The sequence below is a fragment of the Scylla paramamosain genome, unplaced genomic scaffold (genome assembly GCF_035594125.1).
Source record: "Scylla paramamosain isolate STU-SP2022 unplaced genomic scaffold, ASM3559412v1 Contig98, whole genome shotgun sequence".
NCBI classification, from domain to species: domain Eukaryota; kingdom Metazoa; phylum Arthropoda; class Malacostraca; order Decapoda; family Portunidae; genus Scylla; species Scylla paramamosain.
This window is the reverse complement of record NW_026973763.1, coordinates 110001-120000: the sequence shown is the minus strand read 5'-3', so window position 1 is coordinate 120000 and position 10000 is coordinate 110001. Positions and strand designations below refer to the sequence as shown.

General features: G+C 40.5%; 1 protein-coding gene across 1 annotated transcript in view; it reads left to right on the top strand.

Moving 5' to 3' along the window:
* LOC135099024 (calpain-A-like) overlaps positions 1-10000 on the top strand; it is a gene marked incomplete at its 5' end in the record, with an annotated part of 35917 nt that overhangs the window by 22977 nt on the left and 2940 nt on the right. The gene's annotated exons all lie outside the window — the stretch shown is intronic.

Sequence of the window (10000 nt, the reverse complement as noted above, 5' to 3'; positions counted from 1 at the left end):
TACCTTCTTGCAAACAAATTAAACAATGTACAGTAGATATTTTTAAAGCAGAAGATGAAAAAAATAAAAGTTTTCACATAGGAATTGCTTGAATAATGGTTCAGTATTTGTACAAACTCATATTTTCTTTTATTCCATTCATAAACTTATTCATAAACATTCATAAAGCTGTGGCAATGATAAAATTATTATAAACAAACATTACTCCTCCTCCTCCTCCTCCTCCTCCTCCTCATCTGTACTCATCTCCTCAATCTGTACTACTACTACTGTTACTACTATTACTACTACTACTACTACTACTACTACTACTACTACTACTACTACTACTACTACTACTACTACTACTATTACAACAACAACAACAACAACAACAACAACAACAACAACAACAACAACAACAACAACAACAACAACAACAACAACAACAACAACTACTACTACTACTACTACTACTACTACTACTACTACTACTACAACAACAACAAGAACAACAAATACTACTACTACTACTACTACTACTACTACTACTACTACTACTACTACTACTACTACTACTACTACTACTACTACTACAAGAACAACAACAACTACTACTACTACAACAACAACAACAACAACAACAAGAACAACAACAACTACTACTACTACTACTACTACTACTACAACAAGAACAACAACTACTACTACTACTACTACTACTACTACTACTACTACTACTACTACTACTACTACTACTACTACTACTACTACTACTACTTTTTTTTTTTTTTTTTTTATGTAGGAAGGATACTGGCCAAGGGCAACAAAAATCTAATAAAAAAAAAATGCCCACTGAAATGCCAGTCCCTTAAAAGTGTCAAAGCAGTGGTCAAAAATTGGTGGATAAGTGTCTTGAAACCTCCCTCTTGAAGGAATTCAAGTCATAGGAAGGTGGAAATACAGAAGCAGGCAAGGAGTTCCAGAGTTTACCAGAGAAAGGGATGAATGATTGAGAATACTGGTTAACTCTTGCGTTAGAGAGGTGGACAGAATAGGAGTGAGAGAAAGAAGAAAGTCTTGTGCAGCGAGGCCGCGGAAAGAGGGGAGGCATGCAGTTAGCAAGATCAGAAGAGCAGTTAGCATGAAAATAGCGGTAGAAGACAGCTAGAGATGCAACATTGCGGCGGTGAGAGAGAGGCTGAAGACAGTCAGTTAGAGGAGAGGAGTTGATGAGACGAAAAGCTTTTGATTCCACCCTGTCTAGAACAGCAGTATGAGTGGAACCCCCCAGACATGTGAAGCATACTCCATACATGGACGGATAAGGCCCTTGTACAGAGTTAGCAGCTGGGGGGTGAGAAAACTGGCGGAGACGTCTCAGAACACCTAACTTCATAGAAGCTGTTTTAGCTAGAGATGAGATGTGAAGTTTCCAGTTCAGATTATAAGTAAAGGACAGACCGAGGATGTTCAGTGTAGAAGAGGGGGACAGTTGAGTGTCATTGAAGAAGAGGGGATAGTTGTCTGGAAGATTGTGTCGAGTTGATAGATGGAGGAATTGAGTTTTTGAGGCATTGAACAATACCAAGTTTGCTCTGCCCCAATCAGAAATTTTAGAAAGATCAGAAGTCAGGCGTTCTGTGGCTTCCCTGCGTGATATGTTTACCTCCTGAAGGGTTGGACGTCTATGAAAAGACGTGGAAAAGTGCAGGGTGGTATCATCAGCATAAGAGTGGATAGGACAAGAAGTTTGGTTTAGAAGATCATTAATGAATAATAAGAAGAGAGTGGGCGACAGGACAGAACCCTGAGGAACACCACTGTTAATAGATTTAGGAGAAGAACAGTGACCGTCTACTACAGCAGCAATAGAACGGTCAGAAAGGAAACTTGAGATGAAGTTACAGAGAGAAGGATAGAAACCGTAGGAGGGTAGTTTGGAAATCAAAGCTTTGTGCCAGACTCTATCAAAGGCTTTTGATATGTCCAAGGCAACAGCAAAAGTTTCACCAAAGTGTCTAAAAGAGGATGACCAAGACTCAGTAAGGAAAGCCAGAAGATCACCAGTAGAGCGGCCTTGACGGAACCCATACTGGCGATCAGATAGAAGGTTGTGAAGTGATAGATGTTTAAGAATCTTCCTGTTGAGGATAGATTCAAAAACTTTAGATAAGCAGGAAATTAAAGCAATAGGACGGTAGTTTGAGGGATTAGAGCGGTCATCCTTTTTAGGAACAGGTTGAATGTAGGCAAACTTCCAGCAAGAAGGAAAGGTAGATGTTGACAGACAGAGCTGAAAGAGTTTGACTAGGCAAGGTGCAAGCACGGAGGCACAGTTTCGGAGAACAATAGGAGGGACCCCATCAGGTCCATAAGCCTTCCGAGGGTTTAGGCCAGCGAGGGCATGGAAAACATCATTACGAAGAATTTTAATACGTGGCATGAAGTAGTCAGAGGGTGGAGGAGAGGGAGGAACAAGCCCAGAATCGTCCAAGGTAGAGTTTTTAGCAAAGGTTTGAGCAAAGAGTTCAGCTTTAGAAATAGATGTGATAGCAGTGGTGCCATCTGGTTGAAGTAGAGGAGGGAAAGAAGAAGAAGCAAAGTTATTGGAGACATTTTTGGCTAGATGCCAGAAATCACGAGGGGAGTTAGATCTTGAAAGGTTTTGACATTTTCTGTTAATGAAGGAGTTTTTGGCTAGTTGGAGAACAGACTTGGCATGGTTCCGGGCAGAAATATAAAGTGCATGAGATTCTGGTGAAGGAAGGCTTAAGTACCTTTTGTGGGCCACCTCTCTATCATGTATAGCACGAGAACAAGCTGTGTTAAACCAAGGTTTAGAAGGTTTAGGACGAGAAAAAGAGTGAGGAATGTACGCCTCCATGCCAGACACTATCACCTCTGTTATGCGCTCAGCACACAAAGACGGGTCTCTGACACGGAAGCAGTAGTCATTCCAAGGAAAATCAGCAAAATACCGCCTCAGGTCCCCCCAACTAGCAGAGGCAAAACGCCAGAGGCACCTTCGCTTAGGGGGATCCTGAGGAGGGATTGGAGTGATAGGACAAGATAAAGATATGAGATTGTGATCGGAGGAGCCCAACGGAGAAGAAAGGGTGACAGCATAAGCAGAAGGATTAGAGGTCAGGAAAAGGTCAAGAATGTTGGGCGTATCTCCAAGACGGTCAGGAATACGAGTAGGGTGTTGCACCAATTGCTCTAGGTCATGGAGGATAGCAAAGTTGTAGGCTAGTTCACCAGGATGGTCAGTGAAGGGAGAGGAAAGCCAAAGCTGGTGGTGAACATTGAAGTCTCCAAGAATGGAGATCTCTGCAAAAGGGAAGAGGGTCAGAATGTGCTCCACTTTGGAAGTTAAGTAGTCAAAGAATTTCTTATAGTCAGAGGAGTTAGGAGAGAGGTATACAGCACAGATAAATTTAGTATGAGAATGACTCTGTAGTCGTAGCCAGATGGTGGAAAACTCGGAAGATTCAAGAGCGTGGGCACGAGAGCAGGTTAAGTCATTGCGCACATAAACGCAGCATCCAGCTTTGGATCGAAAATGAGGATAGAGAAAGTAGGAGGGAACAGAAAAGGGGCTACTGTCAGTTGCCTCAGACAGTAGTAGTATTCCTACTACTACTACAACAAGAACAAAAACAACAACAAGAACAACAACAACTACTACTACTACTACTACTACTACTACTACTACTACTACTACTACTACTACTACTACTACAACAAGAACAACAACAACAACAACAACTATTACTACTACTACTGCTACTACTACTACTACAACTACTACTACTACTACTACTACTACTACTACTACTACTACTACTACTACTACAACAACAACAACAACAACAACAACAACAACAACAACAACAACAACAACAACAACAACAACAACAACAACAACAACAACAACAACAACAACAACAACAACAACAACAACAACAACAACTACTACTACTACTACTACTACAACTAGTGCAGTTAAATACAGGAATACATAAGAAAATAGTTATTAGTTTCCATTTTGGATTCTGTTTGTTTTTTGAGGTGAACTTTTTGCTAAGCATTTGTTAGGCTGTGTATTAGTGTGTCCAGGAGGGTTATAGAAGTTATTCAAGTGGTGTACTTGTGCTGGACAATAAATGTGTCACAAGCTTAGTACACCGTGGAAGTGCTATTGATGGGTGTCTCTCTCTCTCTCCCTCTCTCTCTCTCTCTCTCTCTCTCTCTCTCTCTCTCTCTCTCTCTCTCTCTCTCTCTCTCTCTCTCTCTCTCTCTCTCTCTCTCTCTCTCTCTCTCTCTCTCTCTCTCTCTCTGGCTTTTTAAATCTCTTAACCAGATGATACATGGCATTTTTTTAGACAATGGTAATAATAATAATAATAATAATAGCAATAATAATAACAAATAATACTAATTAGATTATTTTTACCTTTTAAGAAGCTTGAAGTGGTGGTGGTGGTGGTGGTGGTGATGCTGGCTTGGATAAAGAGAAGCTTCATTGTATTATATAAAGTGTAAGGTCTTGCGGTTTGCATTGTGGTTTGTGGGTTATTTCAGTTAGTCCGCTAGCCAAGCCTCCTCTCGCGGCAGTCATCCCCAAACACAACGTATATGATGTACTGTTGAATTGCCGTCCTTGTATTCCTTCCAGTGTAATTATGTTGTTGATTTAATGTTATCTGTTGATGTTAACTTAATTCCTTCAACGTGGTTTTATGGAGCAAAATGCAGTCGCCTTGGTACAGCCAGCTCGCTCACTTTTATACAGCATAATGCACCAGATGTTCCTGAACACACATTAACCTCGTCTCCGCAGAGCAAATATTGTTGTTTTCTTGGTGAGAGAGAGAGAGAGCAAACTGTGCGCGGGAAGGAAGCCAGGATGCCGCTGTTGTTATGCCAAGCACCCAGCTAAGGCTTGTCATACCCAGCACGTCTTTACACTTTAGAAAGCTTGTCAGGGAGGAAATGTCCACTTGCTTACTTGGTAATGTGTCTCCAGGTCGCTGAATGTTGGCCAGGCCACTGTTGTGTTCATGGGACAGGTAAAATAAACACAAGAGCGGCTGGAACTCCCCTCCGTCACAGATTTGTTTAAACTGTTTTGGCGCCTCCAAAAGACCATCTCAATATGCAGATTTTATTTCTAACTTATGAAAACAAATATTTTTTAGGGGATTTTATGCATTCATATTTTGTGGAAATATATTAGAAGAGGAAGTCTCACTAACCTTGAGTTTCATCAATTAAGGAGCAAAATAAGTGTTTTTCCCCCGAGATTTAGATAGTATGAAAAGCATACCATGTTTACTATCTTCCCTATTGCCTCATTAATATCCTACGCAAACATGTAAAAATACTCTATTTTAGTATTTCGTTAGATGATAACAGATATCCAAAAAAAGAGGTAAGACACCCAGTAACTCTTGTGAAATATGACACGATAAATGTGACAATCTTGACTACATTATGACTTCAATGCTACAAGAGACCGAGAGAGAGAGAGAGAGAGAGAGAGAGAGAGAGAGAGAGAGAGAGAGAGAGAGAGAGAGAGAGAGAGAGATGCTTTTGATGCCAGTCTGTCTATTAGAGCAGGGTGAATGAGTGGAAGCCCCAATATATTATTATCCTTTATGATATTACCTTATCCTTTGCTGTGTGTGTTATTCTACTCTTACTTTATTTCCACCCAGTCCATAAATTTGTCTAAAGCTCCCCAATGACTCAGCACTAACAACCTGATTACTGAGTCTATGTCATTCTATCCTGTCTTTCTTAAATCTATCCTCAAGCTTGAATCCATTTTTACTTCTTGTCCTTCCCTGTTTACTGCTCAGAATTTTGCATATATCACCCTTGTTGCATCCCATATCACTTGAAGAAATGGATTAGACCTCCTCTTAATCTAATTCTGCCTTTATCAAGCATAAACCCATTATTTATATCCCTATCTTTAGAATTTTGCTTATATCATTCTTATTATGTCCCCTATACCACTATAAGACCACTATCAGACCCCTCTTAACCTCTCTACCTTTTATTAAGTTTAAACCAATGATTTATTTTCCTACCCTAATTACTGACCCTGAAAATTGTGTTTCCCTTTGTGTCATTGCATTATCTTGCTCCATTTCTTCTCCAGAGTGTGTATGACAGCCTGTGTGGTGACATGGTGGTATCTGTGGCTGACTGTGGCAGGCATGGAGGTCTGGGGAGGAGAGGATGGGGAAAGAGGAAGAGAGGAGAGGTCCCTTCAGCAAATCCCTTTAGGAACCTCAGGATTTCCCTTACCTGTGGATATTGACCCCATTCCTTCAGGTAAGTGAGTAATGGGTGGTGATGGTGGTGTAAATTATCATAGAGCTATCATAAATACTGTACTATCACTGAGTTTATGTTGTTAAATCTGAAATAACCTCAATAGTCTTAATTTTATGAGTGTTGTTTTAGTTTCTTAAGTCTCCCTCAAAATGGACGGCCAAGCTCTCGTTTTTGTTTACTGTCACATAGTCACGTTCCTATAATGTGCCAGTATTTCTTGCTGCTGTGTTTCTAGTCCTAAATAAGGGGCTTTAGCCAAGGAAAAGAACTTTAGTAATTTATGTTCATAAGTATTACATTTACTAAGTATAAGTTTATAAGTCAAAACTCATTGTGTGATAGTTTTTGTAGTTTTGTAAGAATGTACTGAGAAAGGAAGAATTAGAGCTGTTGACAAACATGATGGCGTCTCACTTAGCCCTAGAATCTTCTCCTATTTCCGAGTTCTGCACGATGGAGAAATAGACATTCTTCATTATGTAATGTTGCTTCACTAGTCTTGGTGATATCAACATACTATTATATCACAAAACTATTACTATATTTAACTATTACAAATACTATTATGCACTATACCAGTTTGTAAGGTGCTATTCTTTCCATCCATCCATTCCTCAGATACTCAATTACTCATCCACACACACACACACACACACACACACACACACACACACACACACACACACACACACACACACACACACACACACACAGTCCATGTATCCATTCATAAATTCATCAGTCACTCTGTCAATCACTGACCTGCTTACTCCATCCATCCACTCTCAATCTCTAACAGTTCCTAACATTACCATACTCAATTCACCAACCATCCATTCATCCATCCATCCATCCATCACTCAATGAATCTTCTGCCACAGGTCCCCACGTCACTATGCCCCACATCAGTTTCCGAGACATGGGTAACCTAGTCCAACAAGCTGCTGTGGCTGTGAACGAGAGATTTGATACTATTGAACCTGCCATATACCAGAGCGGTGAGTGTTTGTCTGTCTGTGCGTCTGTGTGGGTGTGTATGTGTGCGTGTGTTTACCTAGCTGTTGTGTTTTTTTGTTTGTTTGTCCAGTTTTGGTTTAAATATATGTTACCATCTATCACAACTATATTTTTCACTTTTGAGTTATTTCAGATACCTAAAGTTTGATATGGGTATGTGTGTGTGTGTGTGTGTGTGTGTGTGTGTGTAAGAGGGGCACTGGCCAAGATAACACAAAATTGAATATAAAAAGGGTCATTAAGGTGTCAGCCCCTATAGAAAAGTCAAAAGGTCATCCTGGAAGAGTTTAAGTCACAGACAAAGGGAGATACAGAATTAGGCTGGGGGTTCAGGAATTTACCATTGAAAGGGATGAAAGACAGAGACTGAGAGAGAGACCCTTGTATATTTCTACCCATTAATAAACAGTAGTAGCAAAACTAAGCAGGAATATTTTATACAAGGACTGCCCACTTGTAGCCCTTGTGTTCTTATGTGAATCTCTACCCACAATGCAATATCCAATGTGATCACATTCCAGGGGCACGGCAGGTCCCCGGCACGCCTGCCTGGTTCATGGCCGCATCACACAAGACCAAGGTTGTAGCCAAGAACATCTCCAGAATTGCTCTCATCTCAGAGGAGGCGACCAAATACACCGCACAACAGTGAGTCTTGACTCCTGGTGCCACCTTACCATCTCACACCACACTCTGGGAAACTTGTGCAGGAGATAGGAGGAAGGCACAGGAGGAGATTACAAAGAGACAAGTTTGAGTTAGGCTTTAAAAGGGAGATAGGGATGATCAGAGTGTCATCAGATCTCTCTACTACTACTACTACTACTACTACTACTACAACAAGAACAACAACAACTATTACTACTACTACTACTACTACTACTACTACTACTACTACTACTACTACTACTACTACTACTACTACTACTACAACAACAACAACAACAACAACAACAACAACAACAACAACAACAAGAACAACAAGAACAACAACAACAACAACAACAACAACAACAACAACAACAACAACAACAACAACAACAACAACAACAACTAGTGCAGTTAAATACAGGAATACATAAGAAAATAGTTATTAGTTTCCATTTTGGATTCTGTTTGTTTTTTGAGGTGAACTTTTTGCTAAGCATTTGTTAGGCTGTGTATTAGTGTGTCCAGGAGGGTTATAGAAGTTATTCAAGTGGTGTACTTGTGCTGGACAATAAATGTGTCACAAGCTTAGTACACCGTGGAAGTGCTATTGATGGGTCTCTCTCTCTCTCTCTCTCTCTCTCTCTCTCTCTCTCTCTCTCTCTCTCTCTCTCTCTCTCTCTCTCTCTCTCTCTCTCTCTCTCTCTCTCTCTCTCTCTCTCTCTCTCTCTCTCTCTCTCTCTCTCTCTCTCTCTCTCTCTCTCTCTCTCTCTCTCTCTCTCTCTCTCTCTCTCTCTCTCTCTCTCTCTCTCTCTCTCTCTCTCTCTCTCTCTCTCTCTCTCTCTCTCTCTCTCTCTCTCTCTCTCTCTCTCTCTCTCTCTCTCTCTCTCTCTCTCTCTCTCTCTCTCTCTCTCTCTCTCTCTCTCTGGTGTTGTATGTCACTGTAATACTCATCTTTCTTATGTTTGGGTTTACTACTACTACTACTACTACTACTACTACTACTACTACTACTACTACTACTACTACTACTACTACTACTACTACTACTACTACTACTACTACTACTACTACTACCACCACTACTACACACTGAACTAATAGTGGAAGAATAGTAATAATAAAATAGTATGGTCTATTTCTACTATTATTTGTCTTGGATGATCTGTGTGTGTGTGTGTGTGTGTGTGTATGTATGTATGTATGTATGTATGTGTGTATGGTAAAATTATATGCAAAGTTATACAAGAAGAGATGAGTTGTAGTATTAAAATGTTTGTTAATGTGTGTGTGTAGGTACGCACACACACACACACACACACACACACACACACACACACACACACACACACACACACACACACACACACACACACACACACACACACACACACACACACACACACACACACACACACACAGTTAAATACATAAACATACTCTTAATCTAATTTTACAACTTGTATCTCAGTGACTCTCTCTCTCTCTCTCTCTCTCTCTCTCTCTCTCTCTCTCTCTCTCTCTCTCTCTCTCTCTCTCTCTCTCTCTCTCTCTCTCTCTCTCTCTCTCTCTCTCAATTTCACCCTTTCTCTCTCTCTTTCAGACACGAGGAGGAGAGACAATTCCGTGCAGTTTGTCAGTGAAGTATTACAAAGGTGAGTTTTTATGGCTACTGCAGTGAGAAGCTTTTTATGGGATGTCAAATACTTTCTGGGGTGTGTGTGTGTGTGTGTGTGTGTGTGTGTGTGTGTGTGTGTGTGTGTGTGTGTGTGTGTGTGTGTGTGTGTGTGTGTGTGTGTTTGGTTTTTGTTTAATATTTTTTTCTTTCTTTTCTCATCCCCTGGCTACTGCTGCTGCTGTGTGTGTGTGTGTGTGTGTGTGTGTGTGTGTGTGTGTGTGTGTGTGTGTGTGTGTGTGTGTGTGTGTGTGTGTGTGTGTGTGTGTGTGTGTATCTACTTATATTTTTTAACAGGATTGTGTAGAACTAAAAATTTTTCATCTTTTA